Source organism: Macaca fascicularis, chromosome X (assembly GCF_037993035.2).
Source record: "Macaca fascicularis isolate 582-1 chromosome X, T2T-MFA8v1.1".
Taxonomy (NCBI): domain Eukaryota; kingdom Metazoa; phylum Chordata; class Mammalia; order Primates; family Cercopithecidae; genus Macaca; species Macaca fascicularis.
Genome location: NC_088395.1, coordinates 27342430 through 27366941, shown reverse-complemented (window position 1 = coordinate 27366941; position 24512 = coordinate 27342430). Strand labels below are relative to the sequence as shown.

The 24512-nt window shown below is 34.9% G+C and overlaps 1 long non-coding RNA gene across 4 annotated transcripts in view; it reads left to right on the top strand.

Moving 5' to 3' along the window:
* LOC123570946 (uncharacterized) overlaps nt 1–24512 on the top strand; it is a 221590-nt gene that overhangs the window by 18373 nt on the left and 178705 nt on the right. For 2 of the 4 annotated variants that reach the window (XR_012430356.1, XR_010584127.1), the window contains exon 3: nt 5505–5601. The exons of the other annotated variants lie outside the window; for them this stretch is intronic. This is a non-coding gene — a long non-coding RNA (uncharacterized lncRNA). The remainder of the gene's footprint in view (nt 1–5504; nt 5602–24512) is intronic. 4 annotated transcript variants of the gene reach the window in all.

Below are 24512 nucleotides of genomic sequence, written 5' to 3'. Positions count from 1 at the left end.
CACACCCACATCCCACCACTGCAGCCCCTACCTCCCTCCCATTCCTGATTTCCAGCAGTCAATAATCTGTTCTTCATCAAATACTACGTGTGTGCATGTGTATGTGTGTGTGCACGTGTGTGTGTGTGTGTGTGTGTGTCTGTGTGAATGATTCAAGAATGCTGTATAATGAGGCTGGTGGTGGTGGCTCACGCCTGTAATCCCAACACTTTGGGAGGCTGAGGTGGGCATAATATGTGAGGTCAGGAGTTCAAGACCAGCCTGGCCAACATGGCAAAATCCCATCTCTACTAAAAATACAAAAATTAGCTGGGCGTGGTGGCACGTGCCTGCAGTTCCAGCTACTTGGGAGGCTGAGGCACAAGAATTTCTTAAACTTGGGAGACAGAGGTTACAGTGTGTTGTGGGAAGTCAGGGACCTTGAACAGAGGGACCAGCTGAAGCCATGGCAGAAGAACATATATTGTTCTTCTGTCAAGAACATAAATTGAAGATTTCATGGCCATTTATCCCTTCCCCAATCAATACTCTTGTGATTTTCTATGCCTGTCTTTAATCTCTTAATCCCATCATCTTCATAAGCAGAGGATGTGTGTCACCTCAGGACCCTGTGGTGATTGCATTAACTGCACAAATTGTTCGTAAGGCATGTGTGTTTAAACAGTATGAAATATAGGCACCTTGAAAAAAGAACAGGATAACAGTGATGTTCAGGGAACAATGGAGATAACCTTAAAGTCTGGCTGCCTGTGGGCCGGGCAGGGCAGAGCCATATTTCTCTATTACTGAAAATGGGTAGGAGAAGTATCACTGAATTCTTTCCCCAGTAAGGAATATTAATAATTAACAGCCCTGGGAAAAGAATGTATTCCCAGAGGAGGCCTCTGAAATTGCTGCTCTGGGGGTGTCTGCCTTATGCAGATGTAGATAGGGATGAAACATGCCCTAGTCTCCTGCAGTGCCCGCAGGCTTGCTAGGATTAGGAAATTCCAGCCTGGTGAATTCTAGTCAGACCAGTTCTCTGCTCTTGAACCCTGACAATGCGTGCATAGCGGGACATGGAAGTTCATTAGTGATTCTAGTTTCGCCCTGACCTTCTGCCTTGTGATCTTTCATTGCCCTTGAAGCATGTGATCTCTGTGACCCACACCCTATTCGTACACTCCCTCCTTTTTGAAAATTGCTAATAAAAACTTGCTGGTTTTACAGCTCGGGGGGCATCACAGAACCTGCCGACATGTGATGTCCCCCTGGACACCCAGCTTTAAATTTTCCCTCTTTTGTACTCTTTCCCTTTATTTCTCAGACCAGTCGACACTTAGGGAAAATAGAAAAGGACCTATGTTGAATATCGGGGGTTGGTTTCCACCGATAACAGTGAACCAAGATTACACCATTGCACTCCAGCCTGAGCAACACAGTGAGACTGTCTCAAAAAAAAAAAAAAAAAAAAAAAAAGAATGTTGTATAATGGAATAGTATTGTAATTGCTATTTGGGGTGCTTTTTTTCCTGGAGATTCATCCACATAATTTTTATCCATGTGGTTAAATTTACCAGTAGTTTGTTCCTTTTTCTTGCTAAGCAGCACTTTATGGTGTGAGTGAACCACATCTAGTTTAATCATTTTACACTTTTATGGACTTTGAGTTATTTCTATGCTTTGGTTAATACAGGTAAATGTGCTATTGAAGGAAGAGAGAGACCCTCTCACATTGTTTTATATTGTTTTATACTCAGTACCTGTTTTAAGAAAAAAACCAACGAAGTGAAACCAAAGGCAGGCAGCCTGGCGCCAGGCCCAAAACCAGGCCTGGGCCTGACTGGCCTAAACCTAGTAGTTACAGATCAACTCATGACTTAGAAACCAATGTTATCCATAGATTCCAGACATTATATATAGTGTAGAAGAACATTGTGAAACTCCCTACTCTGTTCTGTTTCACTTTGACTACCAGTGCATGAAACCCCTGTCACGTATCCCCTAGATTGTTCAATCAATCATGACCCTTTCATGTGAAATCTTTAGTGTTGTGAGCCCTTAAAAGGGACAGAAATTGTGCACTCAGGGAGCTCGGATTTTAAGAGGGTAGCTTGCTGATGCTCCCAGCTGAATAAAGCCCTTCCTTCTACAACTTGGTGTCTGAGAGGTTTTGTCTGCCCCCGTCCAGCTACACTATGAACATTGTGTACAAGTTTCCATGCAAACAAAAGTTTTCATTTCTCTGGGATAAATGCCCAAGAGTACAACTCCTGTATAATAAGATATTTACCAGTTTAATTTTTTCTAACCTGCCTGTTTTCTATAATGATGCAGCATTTTACATTCACACATGCTATGTATGAGTGACATAGTTTGCATACATTTTTGCCAGAATTTGGTGATGTCACTATTTATGTTTATTCTGGTCATTCTGATATATATGTAATGATATCTGATTTTGGTTTTCATTTGCATTTATCTGATGGCTATGATGTTGAACATCTTTTCATTTTCATTTGCCATCTGTATATCCTCTTTAGTGAAGGTTCTGTTTATGTCTTTTTCTCATTTTCAAATTGGATTATTTTATACTGTCAAATTTTGAGAATTGTTTATATATTCTAGGTACTAGTCTTTTCTCCCAGTCTGCAGCTTGTCTTTTCATTCTCTTAACAAGCATAAAAAGTTGAATAACACTTTTTTAATTTTTTATTTTTAAGGGGCCAGTTTTTCAGTCTTTCCCTTTATGGGTCATACTTTTAGTGTCAAGTCTAAGGACTCTTTACTGTGTGCTGGATTCCAAAGATTTCTTCCTCTTATTTTAAAAAATATGTTTTACATTTAAATATTAGATCCACTATGAGTTAATTTCTGCATAAGTTATGAGGTTTATATTGTTGTCTCTGGATATACAATCTCTCTAGTACTATTTTGAAAATTTTTTTTTCTCCATAAACTTGCCTTTGCAGCTTTATCAAAAATTAGTTGTCCTTACTGTGGTACTATTATGAGTTTTCTTTCTGTCCCATTGATCTATGTGTCTATCCACCAGTATCACATTTTCTTGATTAGTATAGCTGTACAAGATGTTTTGAAATGGGGTACTGTAGACTATACTTTCAGGGATCATTTTTGTAGTTTGAAATGGGATACTGTGATTTCCTTCAACTTTGTAATTTTCAGAATTGTTTCATCATCGTTGTTTGAAATGCATGTTCCCTGGTGCAGTAAAGAAATAGCACTTGAATATAAATTTAATTTACTCAGCAAGGCCATTTTTACTTCCTGCAGAAAGGATACACTCGCCAGCAGTTTTGCCACGAGAGTACACTGAACAAAGGAGACAGGGTCATTTATAACCTGACACATCCACCCTGCTGCTGTGTCTGGTTTCCATTGGCTGGAACGGGACCTCATATTCTGTATCTGTCCTGATTGTCTAGCAACTTAGAACTTTTTAAAAGAGGCAAAGGCAGAGGAGAGCAAAGGAAGGAGGAAGTAACTTGTGGAATGCTGAGAAAGTTAAAAACACCTTTAAATAAGGGAGAAGAAGAAACTATGACCTAGTGCTTGCTTGGACCAGTATAAGCATGCCAGGGCAAATATTTAGGCTAAATTGTGGGAGCTAAGACCATAAAGTACAATAATTTCTTTATCACAGCTAGCAGATACTTAAGAATGCTAGCACAGGTCTTTGAATAAATTTTGCTTCTAAGAGAAGTTACTATTTTTTCTAATTAAGTGGGGAGTAAAGTCTTTGAAGAGGAACCTCTACTTTACTTTTTACAATCCTGTTTTCTTTTTCTTTCCATATCTATTAGAACCATCCTGTCTGTTTCTAAAACAAAATACTATTAAAATTTTGTTAAGAAAGTATTAAATCTGTATATCAATTTGGGGAGAAATTGAAATCCCACTCTGTTTCGTCTTCCCATCCATTAACACAGTATGTCCCTTCATCTTTTAGATTTACTTTGATTTTTTATTTTATTTTATTTATTTATTTAATTTATTTATATTTTTTGAGATGGAGTCTTGCTCTGTCACCCAGGCTGGAGTACAGAGGCACAGTCTCGGTTCACTGCAGCCTCCACCTCCTGGGTTCAAGTGAGGCTGGCTCCTTCCTTAGCCTCCAGAGTAGCTGGGATTATAGGCACCTGCCACCATGCCTGGCTAATATTTATTTATTTATTTTTTTGAGATGGAGTTTTGCTCTGTCGCCCAGGCTGGAGTGCAGTGGCACGATCTCCGCTCACTGCAAGCTCCGCTTCCTGGGTTCACGCCATTTTCCTGCCTCAGCCTGTGGAGTAGCTGGGACTACAGGCGCCTGACACCATGCCTGGCTAATTTTTGTATTTTTAGTATAGATAGAGTTTCACTGTGTTAGCCAGGATGGTCTCGATCTCCTGACCTCGTGATCCGCCCACCTCGGCCTCCCAAAGTGCTGGGATTACAGGCATGAGCCACCACTCCCAGCTGTACTTTGATTTTTTAAAAATGAGTGTGATGAAATTTTCAGAACAGAAGGCCTGTACATGTTTCATCTGATTTACATCAAATTATTCCATTCTTAGCAATTGTAAGTTCTATTGTATTTTTAATATCAGTGTTTATATGGTCATTACTAGTATATGGAAAACAATTGATTTTGTATGTCTTATATCCTGCACCCTTGATGAACTCAGTCATTATGTCTAGGAGATTTTTTGTAGATTTCTTGGTATGTTTTTATGTAGACATCTTCAAATAGAGCCAATTTTATATATGCCTTTTGTATGGATTTTTTTCCTTTACTGCCCTAGTTTACCTTCCAGCACTATGTTGAGTAAGAGAAGAGGAAGTAGAGACATACTATTCATGTTCCTGAACTTAGAGAGAAAGCATTCAGCGTTTCTATTAAATTATTTTTGACTATAATCACCCTGTTGTGGTAGCAAATACTAGGTCTCATTTATTCTTTCTATTATTATTTTTTTTTTACCCATTCAAAATTAAGTAGAATGTTAGCCATAGATTTGGTCTAGATGCTCTTTATAAAGTCTAAAAAGTTTTCTTCTATTCCTATTTTTATGAGTATTTTATTAAAAATTATGAATGGGTGTTGAATTTTGTTCATTGTTTTCCTTCATTAATTGATAGGATCTTTTGATTTTTTTTCTTTAGCTTATCTTTTTGGTAGATTACATTGATTGGCTTTGAAATATGGAACCAACCTGATATCTCTAGAATTAATCCCACTTGGTCAAGGTGTATAATATTTTTATATGGATGAATTCTGTTTGCTAATATTCTGTTACGGATTTTGTGTCTCCATTCAATGGAAATTTGTCTGTAGTTTTCTCTTTTGTACTTGTTTGGCTGATTTTGTTATCAAAGGAATAATAGTTCTACAAAATGAATTGGGAAATGTTTTTTCTTTTTCTATTTGCTCAGTTTTTATTTCTGTTTTCTATTTTAAATTTTGAAATGTTGCAGTAGCATTTTTTTTTTTTTTTTGATGGAGTTTCGCTCTTGTTCCCCAGGCTGGAGTGCATGGCGGGATATTGGCTCACTTCTACCTCTGCCTCCCGGGTTCAAGTGATTCTCCTCCTTCAACCTCCCGAGTAGCTGGGAACATAGGTATGTTCCACCAGTGTTGTTAGCCACCGGGTGTTGGCTAATTTTAGTATTTTTGGTAGAGACGGGGTTTCACCCACATTGGCCAGGCTGGTCTTGAACTCCTGACATCATATGATCCACCTGCCTCGGTTCCCAAGGTGCTGGGATTATAGGCGTGAGCCACCCTGCCTGGCTGCATTAGCATTTTTATCTATTTCAATGTATATTGTGATTTTCTTTGATAGTTCCTCTTTGACTCCTGGGTTATTTAAGGTATATTGTTTTGTTACAAATATTTGAAGATTTTCTTTTCTCTTTTTGTTAGGGATTTCCAGCTTGATCGTATTGTAATGGAAAAACAAGCTCTCTGTGCTTTCAATTCTTTAAAGTTTGTTGGGCTTTGTTTTCTGCCCAGGATGTGGTCTGTTTACCAAAACCAAGTTTTATGGACACTTGATGATTATAAATATTCTGCTGCTATTGAGAGGAGTGTTTATTAATGTCAATTAGGACTTGTTGATGGTATTATTGATGGTATTGTTGAGATCTTGGTATCCTGGTTGATGGGATTATTGAAATATTTTATATTATTGCTGAATCTGCCTAGTTTTCCTATGAATTGTTGTGAAAAGGGAGTTACAATCTCCAGTTATCATGATAGAGTCTTCTATTTCTCCCTTTTGGTGTATTGGTTTGGCTTCATAAATTTTTCAAATAAGTGGGTTGGTACATACCCATTTAGGATTGCTATGTCTTATTATTGGATTGAACACTGTGCCATTATATAATGTCCCTCTTTTTATCTGAGAATTTTCTTTGCTGTCAGTTATACTTTATCTGATATTGATATAGCAATTTTTGCTTTCTTTTGATTATTTTTGTCATAATATGTGTTTTCCCATCCTTTCACTCTCAATCTGCCCATTTTATTATATTTAAAGTGTTTTTTGTAGACAGCAAATAGGGTTTTTAGTCCACTATGTCAATGTCTGTGTTTTAATTGGCATTACCTTTTAACCATTTACATATATGTTATTATCTATATAATAGGGCTTCAGTCTGCCATTTAATTTTTTGTTTGTTTGTTCTCTTTTTTTGTCTCTCTGTTTTCCCTTTTCTGACTTCCTTTGAGGGGTGATAAAAGTCCTTTTAGTCAGCTTGGGCTTTCATAACAAAATGCCAGAGGCTGGGTGACTTAAATAACAGAAATTCGTTTCTGGAAGCTGGGGAGCAAAAATCTGGTTATCATTATGATTGAGTTCTGTTAAGGGCTTTCTTCCTGGCTTTCTGATCTTGCTGCCAGAGACAAAGAGAAGGAGAGGAAGAGGGAAAGGGAGAAGAAAAAGGGGTGTGAGGGCACATGGAGGGAGGGAAGGACAGAGAGACAGAGAGAGAAAACAAACTCTCTGGTGTCTCTTCTTACAAGGGCACTAGTTCCATCATGAGGGCCCCACCCTAAAGACCTCATCTAAACTAATTATTTCCCAAAGACTCCAAATACTATCATACTGGAGGTTAGGGCTTCAAAATTTGAATTACATATATGTTCTTATTTTTAAACCAGATTATTGAAAAAGTGTATAAAATGTTAATGGCTTTTTGAAAAACAATTCTGTATCTTTTAGTAAATTTATAAATCTACCTATAATTTTACACCATAATTCAGCTTCCAGAATTGTGTCTGAAACAGCTACTCACACATATGTATTAAATTTAGTTCATTGTAATCATTAATCTCTGTCAGGCTTCTTCTGACACCACCCCAGTAAGGAGAGAAGAGGTACTTCATTACTTCCCAGTGGGGTGGAAGTCAAGACTCCCCACATTTTACCTAGCTACAGATCCATTAACTCAGTGCTAAGGAGAGTGTGCCTTATCATCTTTTGAGGATAAAAGTCCCAGCTGTCTATTGAGACATCTCTGACAACATTAGGTGCACTTTGGGGTGACTCCTTACAGCCTGGAAAAGATGGAGATCTAGATTCTCAATTGGCTTTTGCTGTCATGGTGAGGATAATGATTGACTGTAGTGCTGTGTCTGTTGTGTAAAAGTTTTCTGTATCATCAGCCTGTCTCTCTTTTAGCACTTTATCTAAAGAAAGCAAGCTTTTGTTGAGGCTTCTTTTTTTTTTTTTTGCCAACACTTTTTGGCATTTCTGGATTGTGAGGTTCTCTAGCTACAGATCTGGGATTTAATCAAAACAAAACAATACAGAAAACCAAACCCAGAGAAAACACTGTTGTTTCCTGGGTCTTGAGGTGCTTAACTAGTCTCTCATCTTCACCTTTCAGAACCTTCTTATGTTTGTTTTATATGTAACATCAAGATTTTTAGTTATACTAAAAAGTTTAGTTACATTAAGAAATAAATCAGAATGATATGTCTATTCCATCTTCTAAGACACTGACATCCAACATAATTTTTAGACAATGATCTTCATAATCAGCATATTTATTTTTGCCATAATTTGTTTCATTTCTTTCAATCTAATTATTTCATTTATCCTATAAATGTTTGTTCAGTTCCCAGACATGGGCCAGGTGTGGATTATGTGCTGCATTTACATTATTGAGAGCGAGCCTAGTGGGAAAACAGATAATTACATATGGAGTATTTAATTGCAGATAAATATTGTGGTAATTTGTTGTGCAGTAATAGTAACTAGAATATTACTATATATTTTTGTGTTATGTTTAGTACTTTCTCAAGCAATCAGTGTTTGAATACTTTTCATCTTCTACTTAGACTTATATAGCATTGCTTCCTGTAACATGCAATCCTATTCTGCTTTGTCCAAATATATTTTAAATGCAAAATTATTTATATAAACATAATGCATATCTGAATCAATTAGGTAACATGCAATATGTAGAACATAAGTGAATGGAAGAAGGGCTTATTTATCTATCTATATTTATATACCTATCTATTAATCATGTATATATATATAAATATGTATATAGGCTTAATGTATAGTACTGTATAATAATCTTGGTAATGAAGTAATTATGAAATTATGGGGTACCTAAGATGGAATTAATGATGTCTATCAAAGGATATGCAAAAATAAATTTAAATGGGCAATTACCTATTAAGTAGGCTTTCTACTTAGTGTACTTTTTTTTTTTTTTTTAACTGTATGAAGATTCCAATTATATAAATTCTGGTAAAGGCAAATCTATTAAAAACAGAGATCAGATCATTTATGAGTTGGGGGTAAGTAGAGGCATTGACCAAAACATTGCATGGAGGAAGTTTTTGGGGGTGATGAAACACTTGTATATCAACTGTGCTGTGATTACACAACTGTTTGCGTTTGTCAAACTATACGATACACTAAAAGGGGTGAATCTTACTGTATATAAACTGAGCCTTAATAAGGAATGTACACTGTACTTTAGTTTGTTTGCTTTATTTATTGAAAAATATTAAAAAATTTTTAAGTTTCAATAACTTTTGAGGTACAAGTAGTTTTTGGTTAAATGGATGAATTATATAGTGGTGAATTCTGAGATTTTAGTGCATCCATCACCCGGGAAGTGTGTGTTGTACCCAATATGTGGGTTTTTTTAATCCCGCACCCCTCTCCTATCCTTTCCTTTCTGAGTCTCCAAAGTCCATCGCATTATTTTGTATGCCTTTGTGCACTCATATCTTAGCTCCCACTTATAAGTGAGAACATATGGTATTTGGTTTTCTATTCCTGAGTTACTTCACTTAGAATAATGGCTTCCAGCTCCATCTACGTTTCTGCAAAAGACATTATTTCATTCCTTTTTATGGTTGAGTAGTATTCTGTGGTGTATGTATACTACACATTTTCTTTATCCACTGATTCGTCAGTGGGCACTTAGATTGGTACCCTGTCTTTGCAGTTGTGAATTGTGCTGCAATAAACATACATGTACCTGTGTCTTTTTAATATAATGACTTCCTTTCCTTTGGGTAGATACCCAGTAGTGGGATTGCTCGATCAAATGGTAGGTCTACTTAGAGTATTCTTTAAGGAATCTCCATACTGTTTTCCATAGAGTCTGTACTAATTTACATTCCCACCAGCAGTGTTTGTAAGCATTCCCCTTTCACCATATCCACACCAACATCTGTTGTTTTTTGAATTTTTAATAATGGCTATTCTTGCAGGAGTAACTTGGTATCTCGTGGTGATTTTAATTTGTACTTCCCTGACGATTAGTGATACTGAGCATTTTTTCAAATGTTTGTTGGCCATTTGTATATCTTCTTTAGAGAAATGTGTATTCATGTTCTTTGCCCACTTTTCGATGGGATTATTATTACTATTTTTTCTTGCTGATTTGCTTGAGTTCCTTGTAGACTCTGGATACTAGTCCTTTGTTGGATGTATAGTTTGCAAATATTTTCTGCTATTCGGTGGGTTGTCTGTTTACCCTGATCATTATTATTATTATTATCATCATTATTATTGCTGTACAGAAGCCTTTTAGTTTAATCAGGTCTCATTTATTTAGTTTTGTATTTGTTGCATTTGCTATTGGGGTTTTAATCATGAATTGCTTGCATAGGCCAGTGTACACAAGAGATTTTCCAAGGTTATCTTGTAGAATTTTTATGATTTCGAGCCTTAGATTTAAGTCTTTGATTCATCTTGAGTTGATTTTTGTATACAGTGAGAGATAGGGATCCATTTTAATTCTTCTGCATGTGGCTTGCCAATTTTCTCAGCACTGCACTGTTTTTGAAATAAGGTATCCTTTCCCCAATTTATGTTTTTTGTATGCTTTGTCAAAGATAATTTGTTAGTAAGTATTTGGCATTTCTGGGTTTTCTGTTTTGTCCTATTGGTCTCTGTGTCTACTTTTATATCAGTACCATGTTGTTTTGGTAAATGTAGCCTTTGTGTAAATTATTTGGGTAACCAGATTCTTTCTTTTAAACCAGATTTTTGAAAAAGTGTAAAATGTTAATGGCTTTTTGGAAAACAATTTTGTGCCTTTTAGTAAATTTGTAAACTTATCTATAGTTTTACACCATAATTCACCTTCCAGAACTGTGTCTGATACAGCTGTCACACATATGTATTAAATTATGAGCACCAAAAAGTCAAAACAGCAATTTTTCAATTTTTTAATTAATTTTGCTGTGTTCATTCTGTACTATGAAGCTTTTAAAGCCAATTAGATATGTGTTAAATATTTACAAAATACATCCTCAAGATATATTGCCCATGATAAGAAATAAAATTATAATTTATATACGGATATTTGTACAGTTAGGTAAATACATTATTCATGTAAATATAAATCTATGTTTATGTCTACTGGTTACATCTTCACTGCTACTTTACAATTACTGGGTGTGGTGGTGGGTGCCTGTAATCCCAGCTACTTGGGAAGCGAAGGCAGGAGAATCGCTTGAATCTGAGAGGCGGAGGTTGCAGGAAGCCGAGATCACGCCATTGCACTCCAGCCTGAGTGACAAAGGCAAAACTTCATCTCTAAATAAATAAATAAATAAGCAAGTAATGACACAAAAATTATTGAATTCAATTGTGAAGTTAAACTCCTAGTCTGTGAGATTACTCCACAAGGAGGACCTTTTGTAAAATGGTAACAAAGAATCATCTTTTTATTGTTCTACTAGAATTAAATAATTAAATGTTAAGTGTATAATAAAGTTTCTTTTATATTTCGAGGTCTCTATTCTCTATTACCATGATAGTACTAGGAAACAAGTGACAGTATTAAGGATTAAAATTATCTTGTTTTATCTGATCAGTATATGAAAAAAGCTGTAAAAGTATGACATTGTAATGTAAGGGTTTTCTGCCATTTCTTACGCATAAAATGTTTGGTAACAATTCCTGTTCTTAGAAAAAAATTGTTAATATTTAACCATATGGAATCCCGCAGTCTTGCTCAACTTACTGTTTAATTCCAATATATTATCAAAGGGAAAGGTTTTTAATATTTCACCATTAAGTATATTTGCTGCAGTTTTTGAGTTTTTTATGATTGGATGGTAAAATTTGTCGTATCGTTTCTCTCTAATGTGATAGGTACATGATTTTGCCCTTTGTTTTGTTATAGTTGTTTGATACCAAAATGTTTATCCTATTCGAGTATATTCTTGGAAAAACCCATAATGATCATGGAATATTATAGTTGAAGTACTTTTGAGTTCTGTTTGTCACACATGAGCTGTGTTTTGGCAAGTGGGGGTGGGGGAGCCAAGGATTTGATGAGGGATATATGTACATCGTTGATTTTCCTCTCTTCTATTTTCTGTATCATTTTGATGTTAAGTTCATGGGCATCTCACAAAGAATTTTGGGATGACGTTTTTATTGTTTCTATTACATGGAAAGGCTTGTGCGGAGTTGGTTTTATTTATTTTCTCATTATATGAAAAAACTCACTACTTCGGGCACCAGTGCAAGGAATTCATTCATAGGAAGATATTTCACAATTTATTTACAGGATATAGGACAATTGAGGTTCTCTTAGTTTTTTTTTGACATTTTTGAATTCTTTATTTTTTGTGGCTACGTAGTAGGTGTATATATTTGTGGGGTAAATGAGATGTTTTAATACAGGCATGCAATGTGAAATAACCAAATCATGGAGAATGGGATATTCATCCCCACAAGCATTTATCCTTTGTGTTACATACAATCTAATTGCAGTCTTTCTGTAATTTGAAAATGTACAATTAAGTTATTATTGACTATAGTAACCCTGTTGTGTGATCAGATAGTATGTCTTACGCATGTCTTTCTAAGTATATTTTTTGTATCCATGAATCATCCCCACTTCCCCCCACACACCTGCCCAATCCCCTACTACTCTTTCTAGCTTCTGGTAACCATAAGGATGGTTACCAGAGGCTGGAAAACTGTGTGTCCATGAGTTCAATTGTTTTGATTTTTAATTGCTACAAATAGTGAGAAAATATGATGTTTGTCATTCTGTGCCTGGCTTATTTCATCTAACGTAATGATCTCCAGTTCCATCCATGTTGTTGCAAATGACAAGATCTCTTTCTTTTTTATGGCTGAGTAGTACTCCTTTGTGTATATGTACCACATTTTCTTTATCTATTCATCTGTTGGTGGACACTTAGGATGCTTCCAAATCCTGACTATTATGAACAGTGCTGCAACAAACATGGGAGTGCAGATATCTCTTCGATATTCTGATTTTCTTCCTTTGGGTAGACACCCAGCAATGGGATGGCTGGATCATATTGTAGCTCAAGTTTTAGTTTTTTGAAGAACCTCCAAAATGCTGTCCATAGTTTTATTATTTTTTAAACTGTGTTTTCCTTGGATTTTTTTCTTTTTGTGTAATATTAAAGTTCTTAGAATGAAGTTGTTTTTATACATGTATCACCAGGATATGACATGAATATTTCCTTCACATTGTTGATAATTAATGTCTTCTACTACTTTTTCATTCCCCTTCACCTCCTTAGTCTTAGTAGGGGTTTGTGTTACTCTTTTCCAAAACAAAATGAGTTTAAAATTTTCATTGCTCTTTGTGTGTTTTAGAACATATCACAGATCATTTTGTTGTTTCATTTCTGCTATTGGTTTCACATTGACTTACTAACATTTTTTCCCAATATTTTGAGATAGATTTTCTGACCAAAAATTTCAGGGTTTCTTATTTTGCATTTATTGCTGCAAATATCCCTTTGGACATGCATATTGTATCTCACACTTTTAATGGCTTCATTTGTATGTAATGATTTTAAGTAAACTTTACAACTTTAAATTAAGCAATGTAAGTTTTGATGTATTTATTTGTAAAATCATCACCAGAAGTGATATAAGGTACCTATGCTTCCCTCTACTCAAGTTTTCTTGTACGATTTTGTATTTCCCCCTCCAGTTTCTACTCAATACTTCCTCTTTTCCCATGATGTGTACATTATTGTACAAGTGTTTATATGAACATATCTTTTTATTTTTTTGGATGAGCATGAAGGAATGGTACAGCTGGATCACATGATATGTGTACCTTTAAATTATATCAGAATATGTCATATGTTTTGGAAAGTGATTGTATTGTTTTACATCCTACCAGCAGTCACAGATGCTCTCCATCTTTGTCCTCACTTATACTGGTCATGATTTTTTATTGTAGCTCTTTTCATAAGTGCTTAGTGGTATCTCCCTCTTTATCTAAATTAGTGTAATAAAATCATAGTTTTTCCTTTCCCAATGCATGCATAGTAAATGGAAAAAGAATAAATCATGATAGAGAGGGACAGTTTAAGGTGACACTTGGGAGTTCTAGTGAGGGTCTGGGTTCACCAATGGGCCTCTGCAGGTGTGGATGAGGATGGTGTTTGTCTAGCATAGAGCAGTTATTGTCTTTCTATGAGTTTTATCCTTTTTTTGTTTGTACCTTTTCTAGTCCTTTGTCTAGAGAGAGCAGCCTTTTGTTGGAGGTGTTATGTTCTTTACTTTTTGGTATTTTCTGCTTGCTGGATTTTTCTGTATTAGGTATTGGATGCATGAGGCAGAAAGAAAATAAAACAAACAAAAGAAAATGTGGAAATTCCACCGTGTTGTTTCCTAGTTTCTAAGATACCTATTCAGTTTTCCTTATTTTTTTCACCTTTCAGAGTCTTCCTGTATTCACTTTATTTGTAATGTCCAGGAATTTTTGTTAGACTTAGGGGGATAAATAGGGAAAAATCTCCAACATTTTGGAAGCAGACATCATTTTCTATTTTTACCAAATGATCTTTTAAATAAGCAGTGGATTTTTTTTTGTAGCCATCCTTTGCTTAATTTCTTTCAATGTAGTTATTCATTCTACAAAGATTTCTTCAATTTTAAAGTGCCAAGTACGGACGATATGCTGTAGTTACATTGTTGAGGGAAAGACTTGTGGGAAAATAGACAAGTATATATAGTGTATATTATAGAAAATAAGTTTTGTGATAATTTGTTATAGTAACTAGAGTATTAGCTGTGTATTTTTGTGTTATGTTTAGTAGTTGTTCAAAGGATTGATACTTAAATTCTTTACTCTCATCATCTCCATAGGCATAGATAGTATTATTTCCTAGAAATGTAACCTTAGTACAATTATATTTATTCCCCCTTTCCTTTGTCATCTTGTTACATAGTTCAGATCAATAATATTATTTATCATTTTTGTTTTAAAGAGTCAGCTATTTCTCAAATAAATAATTGAAAATATTAATCTTTTCTGTTAATGCACATGTTTCTTCTATCTGGTGTTCTTCACATCTTGTTTATCTGTAGTTCTTAGTTTCCATCAGGTGTCATTTCCATTTGGTTTGAAGAACTTCCTTGCTATTTGTGGAGTTGCATCAACTGAAAACATCCTACCTTCCAGTACCTCAGACTGTGACCTCATTTGGAAATAGCTTCCTTGCAGATGTGGTCAAGGTGAGATGATGTCATTAGAGTGGGCCCTAGTCCAATATGACTGGTCCTTTTAAAAAGGGGAAATTTGGACAGAAACATGCATAGATGGAAGTCTGTGTGAAGACACACACAGTGGGGATGCCATATGAAGATGGAGGATTGGGTTCATCCATCTAAAAGGGAAAGAATGCCAAAGATTGCCAGCAAATCATCGGAACCTAAGAACAGGCAAGGAAGAATTCCCTTGCAGATTTCAAAGAGAGAATGGCCCCGCTGACACCTTGATTTCAGATTTCTAGCCTCCAGAACTGCGAGACGATTAAATTTCTGTTTTTTCAAAGCCACTCAGTTTGTGATACTTTATTATAGAAACCTTAGGAAACAAATACATTCCTTTAACATTACTTAAAGTTTGGATACTGATAAATTTTCTCAGATTTGATTATCTGGATGTGATTTATTTCACTCAAAGTTTGGAAGAATAACTTTGTTGGATATAGAATTATGGTTTTAAGCATTGGTAAAATGATATTCCTTTTTATTTGCTTCTCTGTGCATTCTGTGGAGAAGGCAGCCAATATTTAAATGACCATTCCCAGGTAGGTCATGTATCTTTATTTCCTTGAAGTTATGGGTGGATATACATTTGTTCAATTCATGCAAATACTTTACATTTCACTGGTCATGGTGGCTCATACCTGTAATCCCAGTGCTTTCGGAGGCAGAGGTGGGAGTAACACTGAGAAGGGATCATTGTATTTTGCTATATGAGGAGATGAGATTTGGGAGGAGCCGGAGCAGAATGATATAATTTGATTATTGTCCTCACCCAAATCTCATGTTGAAATGTAATCCTCAAAGTTACAGATGGGGCCTGATGGAAGGTGGTTGGATCATGGGGTGGATTTCTCATGAACAGTTTAATAGCATCCCCTTGGTACTGTCTTCATGGTGGTGAGTGAGTTCTCACAAGATCTGGTCATTTAAGAGTGTGTGGTACCTCCTGCCCCACACTCTCTTGTTCCTGCTTTTGCCATGTGACATGTCTGCTCCCCCTTTACCTTCTGACTTGATTATAGCTTCCTGAGGCCTTTCTAGAAGCAGATGCTGTTATGCTTCCTGTACAGCCTATGGAATCACGAGCCAGTTAAACCTCTTTTGTTTATAAATTACTGAGTCTCGGCTGGGCACGGTGGCTCATGCCTGTAATCCCAGCACTTTGGGAGGCCGAGGTGGGCGGATCACAAGGTCAGGAGATCGAGACCATCCTGGCCAACATGGTGAAACCCCATCTCTACTAAAAATACAAAAATTAACTGGGTGTGGTGACACATGCCTGTATCCCAGCTACTTGGGAGGCTGAGGTGGAATAGCTTGAACCAGGGTGTCAGAGGTTGCAGTGAGCTGAGATCACCTCACCGCACTCCAGCCTGGAGACAGAGTGAGACTCCGTCTCAAAATATAATAATAATAATAATAATAATAATAATAATAATAATAATAAAATTACCCAGTCTCAGGTATTTTCTTTATAGCAATGCAAGAATGGCCTAACACACCTGGAGATGTCCTTTATAAGTATTTTATATCTACCTAATTGGTTGTAAAAGCTACATAGTATAAAAGCTATTACTTTTGCACCAACCTAAATAGCTGTTTTAATGTTTTTTTGTGCCCATACACTAATGCACGTGTGTAAGTAGCTATGTCAGATACAGTCTTAGATGGCAAATTACTGTGTAAAACTGTAGGTAAATTCACAACTCTGTCAAAAAACAACAAATTACTTTCCAAATACTCATTACCACTTTATGCCCTTGTGATACCCCAGTATCAAGATTTAAAAAGAGTAGTTCATTACTTAAATTACTTACACAAGGTATTAAGCAAACCTAGGATAGTATGCCATCATATATTTATTTTTCATATATTATTTGATACATTTTAATTCTGTTACATAGTCTATTGTTTCATAATAGTTACAATTATGAACCAAAATTATTATACATTGACCATATATACATACATATACATATATATGCATAACTTCTTATTGCTTTCAGTTATGTTCTGTACATTGCATGGTACCAAATAGATTCTTATGCATACTGTATGTCTTATATAAATCATTTTGCTATAAAATAAATTGTATTTATTAGAAATATGGTAGATATAAGATATTTTGTTAGAGTTAATACAAGTGTCATTTCACTACTCTTTACCAAGAGATTTTGGCTCTTTTCATACACTGTCACATTCAGATCACTATTAGCATCAGATTAAAAATAATAATTTTAAAAGTTTTTGATATTTTTCTTGTAAATGTGCTGAAATTATTTTAATTTGTATATAAGCAGTAGAGATCTATTTATATATTTTAATAAGAAACAATAGGGTGTTTTTGGTTATGGTATTTATCACACAGCATAGTTTTGCTTTCCTTTATTTTCTATTGATCAAGTTAAGGTTTTTATTTAAATGGAATCATTTTCATTTACAGCATAGCTACTGAAGATTTGAAATATTTCATTAGCAAACTATATATATATTTAACATCTCTACTAAATAAAAAGTTTTTACACAATTTTTTTTGGAGATGAGGTTTCACTGTCTCTCAGGCTGGAGTTTGGTAGCAAAATCATACTTCAGTGCACTCTCTAACTTCAAAGGATCCTCCTGCCTCAGCCTCTTGAGTAGCTGGGACTACAGGTATGCACCAGTGCGCCTGACTAATTTAATTTTTTTTTTTTTTTTTGGTAGAGACAGCATCTCACTATGTTTTCCAGACTGATCTTATTCTATTGACAGTAGCAACAAAACAATGCAAAAGCCCAAAGAAGCTCACATGAAAAATAACAAAAGCAATAATTAAGAGCATATATTCTTATTAAGATACATACAATATATCTGTTGATTATACACAAATTAAAATAATTTAAGCACATACATAAGCAAATATAAAAAGATCGTTAGCGGCTGATCTATTGCTTATGTCAACACGAATAAAGAATGTATGAATAAAGAGCAAAAGTCTTGTTAAAAAATGAAATGACATCTTATTACCTATAGCATAAGAATTTATATCTACTGTAATTATATAATATTTGAGAATCCTACTTTGGATAAACATTTTGATATGACTAATATAAAGAGTTCATATGAGAATCATTTCAATAATAGGAAAAATACAGAATGTAGATAAAAGCAACAAGTTCAAGCATATAAATAACTTTCACATATAATAATATTGATGTTCAAATAATTATGGCTCTTTATCAAATTATTAAATGGAGCCACTGAAAATAAACTAAACTCCATTTAGACAATGAGATAATTAAACTGGATATCATAAATAGCACTGTAACAATGAATGCTTGTTTAATTGTTCCACTAGGATTAAACGTCAAGTGTGTTGGAAATCTTATCTGTGATACAGGGCCCTCTGTTACCATGATTTAAGGAAAAAATGACAACAGAAATAGGGTAATAATGTCTCTTGTTTTATCTCATAAGTGTATAGAGAAAGCCTTAAATATTATTTTGTCCTGTAGGAATCCATCTCTTATGATGTGTATAAAAAGTTTAGTAACAATTACTATACTCAGAAAATGTGTTTACATTTATCTGGATGGAATACAATAATCTTGGTAAACTAATTTAATTCTCATGTATTACCTTTAGATTGTCTTCTCATAGTCTCTATGTGTAAACATGCTATATGTGAATAATGACAGCTTTGTTTTATCATTTTCAATTTTTATGCCTTTCCCCCCCTCTTCTTGCATTATTGCCCTGCTGTGACCTTCCTAAAATATTGAATAGAACTGATGATGGTAGACATTCTTATGTCTTTTCGAATCTCAGGGGGAGACTTTAAGTATTTCACTACAAGAGTATGATATTTAGTGTATTAAAAATTTTAAATTAATACTGTCTGGTAAATTTTTTCATATTTTTCTCTGTGTTTGTTCATGATGTTAATTTTAATTTTTTGTTTTCTTTTTATTTTTGTGGGTACATAGTAGGTGTTTATATTTGTGAGGTATATGAGATGTTTTGATAGAGGCAGGCAATGTGAAATAATCACATCATGGAGAATGGGGTATCCATCCCCTCCAGCATTTATTCTTTGAGTTACAAGCAATCCAATTGTGCTTTTTAAGTTATTTTAAAATATACAATTAAGCTATTATTGACTGTAGTCACCCTGTTGTGTGATTAAATAATAGGTCTTATCCATGCTTTCTAATTGTTTTTATTTGTACCCATTAACCATCCCCACTTCCCCACAACCCTCCCACTACCCTTCCCAGCCTCTGGTAACCATCCTTCTACAGTTTATATACATGAGTTCAGTTTTTATTTTTCGATACCTCTACTATGTACCCACAAAAATTAAAAATTTAAATTTAAAATTAAAAAAATGAGCTATCAAGCCATGGAAAGAAGTGAAAGAAAATGCATATTACTAAGTGACAGATGCTTATCTGAAAAGGCTGTATACTGCATGGTTCACACTATATGATATTCTAGAAAAGGCAAAACTTTGGAGACAGTAGACAGATCAATGTCTGCCAAGATTTAGGGGGAAAGAAGGGGTGAATAGGCAGAACAAGGAGAATATTTAAGGCAGTGAAACTACTTTGTATCATTCTATAGTAATAGATACATGTCATTATGCATTTGCCAATACCCACAAAATGTACAACACCAAGAATGAACTCCAATGTAAATTATAGACTTTAGGTGATCATGATGTATCAATGTAGGTTCATCAGTCGTAATAAATGTGCTACTGCAGTAGGAAGTATCGATGATGGGAGAGGTTATGCATATATGGGGACAGGGATATATGAAAGCTGTATGTACTTTGCATTCAATTTTGCTGTGAACCTAAAATTTCTCTAAAACTAAAGTTTATTAGTAAAAAGGAACATGCTGGGCATGATGTTTCATGCCTGTAATCCCGGCACTTTGGGAGGCCGAGGTGGGGGGATCACTTGAGCCCAGAAGTTTGAGACTAGCCTGGGTAACATAGTAAGATGCCTGCTCTACAAAAAATTGGAAGACTAGCCAGGCATGTTGGTCTGTGCAGGAGGATCACTTGAGCCCAGGAGATCAAGGCTGTAGTGAGCCATGATTGTTCTACTGCACTCCAGCCTGGATGACAGAGTGAGACCCTGTTTCAAGTACAAATTTTTGCATATGTGTTTGGCATGTGTGTATGTGTATATATATAATATATATATTTATTGTTGTTGTTAAGCCATCATCAAGGGCATGATAATGTACATATCCCTCCAGTCAAGTTTTGTGGTACATGTTTGTATTTCTTCCCTCCTGATTTTGGCTAATGCCTCTCCTGTTTCATGATATGTATACTCCTGTGCAAGTCTTTGTATAAACATTCTTTTTTCTTTTATAAATATCAAGGTTTGTGAATATCTGGATTAACTGATAGGTGTTTCTTTTAAAATAATTTTAGAATATGTCAAAGCATTTTACATTTTGGTTGTACCTTTTTACATTTTATCACCATATATGAGAGTTTCAGTTACTCAACATCCTTGCCAGCACTTGTTATGGTCATTATTTTTAATCACAGCCCTTCAAATAGGTGTCCAGTGGTGTCTCATTATCTGTTTATATTGTATGGGTTACTAAGTCATAATTCTTTCTTTCTCAAACATCCCCAGTAAATGGAAACAATGGATTACCATTGAGGGTGGATTGGTATCAGTGTCACTCATTATAACCTGCGGGGGCGTTGGAGGGTGGAAGTCTAGGTTCTCCACTGGGCTTTTGCTGATGTGGGTGAGGATAGGTTTTGGCTGGAGTAGAGTGGCTATTGTGTAAAAATTTCTGTCTTTTTTATTGTTTCTTTTTAAATCCTTTGTCTAAAGAAAGCAGGCTTTTTGAAGGTGTTTTGTTTTTGCACCCTTTGGTGTTTTCAGGTTGCTGAATTTATCATCTCCACGTCCGGGATGTCTGAGGCAAACAGAAAACTAACAAAAATAACTGGGAAATCACCACTAGGTTGTTCTGTGGGTCCTGAGGTCCCTTCCCAGCCTACCTTCTTCTCTTCACCTTTCAGAGTCTTATATTTGTTTTAGATATAACATTCAGGGTTTTCAATTGTACTTAATGGGGAAAAAATGTAAAGTCTGGCTACTGCATCTTTTTGGAAGTATATATACAAGAATTTTAGCCAAGTGATTTTCACAAGCAGTGAATCTTTTTAAGCTGTAATTTACTTAATTTATTTTGACATAATTATTTCACTCATCCCATAAATGTTTCTACCATTCCCAACATGTGCCAGGTGTGGACCCTGTGCTGCAGTTTTATTACTGAGGCAGTGCCTAGTGGAAAAAACAGACAAATGTGTATGGAGATTATTGTAGAAAATAAGTTTTGTATTAATTATGTTGTGCACTTTTAGTGTAAACAGGATATTTCCTATATGTTTTAGTGTTATATTTAGTGGTTGCTGAAGGGATTGTTATTTGAATTATTTACTTGCCATGCTCTGCATAGAATATATATAGGATCACTTCCATTAAATGTAACCTCAGAACACTATAATTCTTTTATTCCCCCTTTCTTTCATCTTCTTATTATATAGTTTACATATCAAATACCATTTGTAATCTTGGTTTAAAGAGTGAGTTGTCTTCCAAACAAATGATAGAAAATGTAGTCATATACGTACATTTATCCACATTATTTCCCTATCCAGTAGTGTTTGTTTCTTTCTATACTTCTGTTTCCATCAAGCGTCATTTCCTTTTTGCCTGAAAAACTTCTTTTAGTACTACTTGTGTTCCAGGTTGGTCAGAGACCAGTTGTCCAAGGCTTGTTTATATGAATGTGTCTTCTTTCACTCTCAGTTTAGAAGGATAATTATGCTGGATATAGATTTCTGGGTTGATTGTTTCATCTTTTCATTCAACATTGGAAAGGTACTGCTTCATTTTTTTTTTTTTTTTTTTTTTGGTTCTGCATGTATTCTGTTGAGAAGGCAGCCAACATTTAGTCATAGTTTCCAGGTGGGTAATAATGTATCTTTGTTTCTTTGAAATTTTTGGTGGATAGATATTTTTCAATTCATTAAAATGTTTTATATTTTATGTCAGTGTCAAACACACAGTTTATTAATGAAGTATTTTTAAAAATTTAATGACTATTTTGTCAATGAAAATTATTCGATATATGTTTCTATATATGTTTTAAAAAGGATGACTTTTGTTGATAATAACAAAAATCAGAAGCAAAAAACCTGCATTAAGTGTAGCCCAAATCTATCTTTTATTTCCTTTTAAAATATGTGAAAGTCTCTGGACAGATAATATACAAATTAAAAGAATTGAAGCATACTCACAAACAAAAGTAAAAACGTTTGTTAATATAATTGCTGATTTGAAGCTAATGTTTACTTGGATGAGAGTATGAAAATAGCTAAAATCTCTTGGTAAAACTAATGAAGTGACACTGTATTAACTATCATAAAATATTTTATTTTATATCTACTGTTCTTATACAATATTTTGCTTTGGCAAAGTTTTTTTTTTTTTTTTTTGAGACGGAGTCTTGCTCTGTCCCCCAGGCTGGAGTGCAGTGGCGCGATCTCGGCTCACTGCAAGCTCCACCTCCCGGGATCACGCCATTTTCCTGCCTCAGCCTCCTGAGTAGCTGGGACTACAGGCGCCTCCCACCGCGCCCGGCTAATTTTTTTTTGTATTTTTAGTAGAGACGGGGTTTCACCGTGGTCTCGATCTCCTGACCTTGTGATCCGCCTGCCTCAGCCTCCCAAAGTGCTGGGATTACAGGCGTGAGCCACCGCGCCCGGCCGGCAAAGTATTTTTATGTGGAAAATGATTTATATGTCATACCTATCAGAATCAAATGGCTACCAGGCAATATATATAACGTAAGTGAAAGTATTAATAGTTTATACATACATATACATATTTATATGTATATGTATGTATCTATACGTGTGAGTTAATGTTTACTAATGTTAGTATTCAGATTATCTTGAAGTATTGGACTGTTGAGAAAATGGAATTATTGACATGCATTAAAGGATATACAAATATAAATATATTTTTCTTGAATTAGCATTGAAGAATGAAATAGCTGCATTACATGCTTCATACATTTTAGTTTATTTTGGAATATGTTAAAATATTTTGCAATGTGATTATACTGTTTTCCATAATACCAGCAGTAAATTAGAGTCACAGTAGCTCTACATCCTTGCATGCACTTGGTATGGTTCATATAGTCTTTTTAACCTAGCTCTTCTAATAGGTATGCAGTTGTGTTTCATTGTTGCTCTGAATTGTATGGTTTTGAGTTCTTTTTTTGAAGACATCCTCAGTAAATGGAGAATATAAATCACAGGCCTGAAGCTCTTTCTGTACCATTCAAATTTTGCAAATATGATTTTTTATTGTTTGTGAAAATTTGTGTATGATTTCTATAAAATAATTGGAAGCTCTAGGTGATTTTATCTTCCTCCAGGGAACATTTTATTTTGCTTCCAGCAGGCCATTAAGATGCGAACAGTTCATCTCATTGCAATCAAGATTTGAGTCTTTTTGAAGCTTGGTTTTGTGAGTAGTTTTCTGTTTCTTATTCATAAGGACACTTAGGACATAGCTCCTCAGGTCTACATCTAATGAAGCCTTGTGTTTCCATATCCTCTCCTCCTTGGGGGTGAGGGGGACTGGAATTCTCTTTGTGTTCCATGGACTGGTGAGTCTGCTGGAAATGTCACTCACTCGCCTAGTTTCTCAGCTACACCTTTCTGCTTAGAAACTTGGTTTCAAACTTCTCATTTGAGGAGGGATGTCATCTGGGGAAAAAAATACCAAATTTGCTTCTCATCCCTTTTGCTATTCTTTTACTTGAGATCTTGTCTCTTCAATGTTTGCTTATTTGGGCTCATGATAACTTAAAATGATGTCTTTTATATTTTCCATCTTTCAGAGTTTTTCTCAGTCGAGTGCTTGGGCTGAAACATCTGGTCTGACATTGCTAAAAAGAAAGTATCTCCAAAAACACTATTTCTTAAATATATTTTACTTTGTATGTGTTTTGCCTGCTATATTGAATTAACCCAATCTGTAAATTAAGGAGATAAACAACTTTAATTAAACTTACTATTTGGGATAATTGTACATTCACTTTTAAATAAAAGAAATAATACAGAGATATACCATGTACCCTTTACCTATTTCTAGCCACTATTAACATCTTGCAAAAGTGTAGTGTAATATCTACCTCAGGATATTCACATTGATACAGTCAAGATGTAGCATATTTCTATCACCACAAAGACGCGCTTTGTTGCACTTAAAGGCACACCTTCATCCCTGAATTCTGGCAACCACAAATATATTATTTATTTCTATACATTTTCATTTCTAAGCTATTGTATAAATATAATCATACTGTATGTGACCATTGGGATTATCTTTTTTCCAGAATACATAATTCTCTAGCGATTTATCCAGGTTGTTAGATCAGTACTTCCTTTTC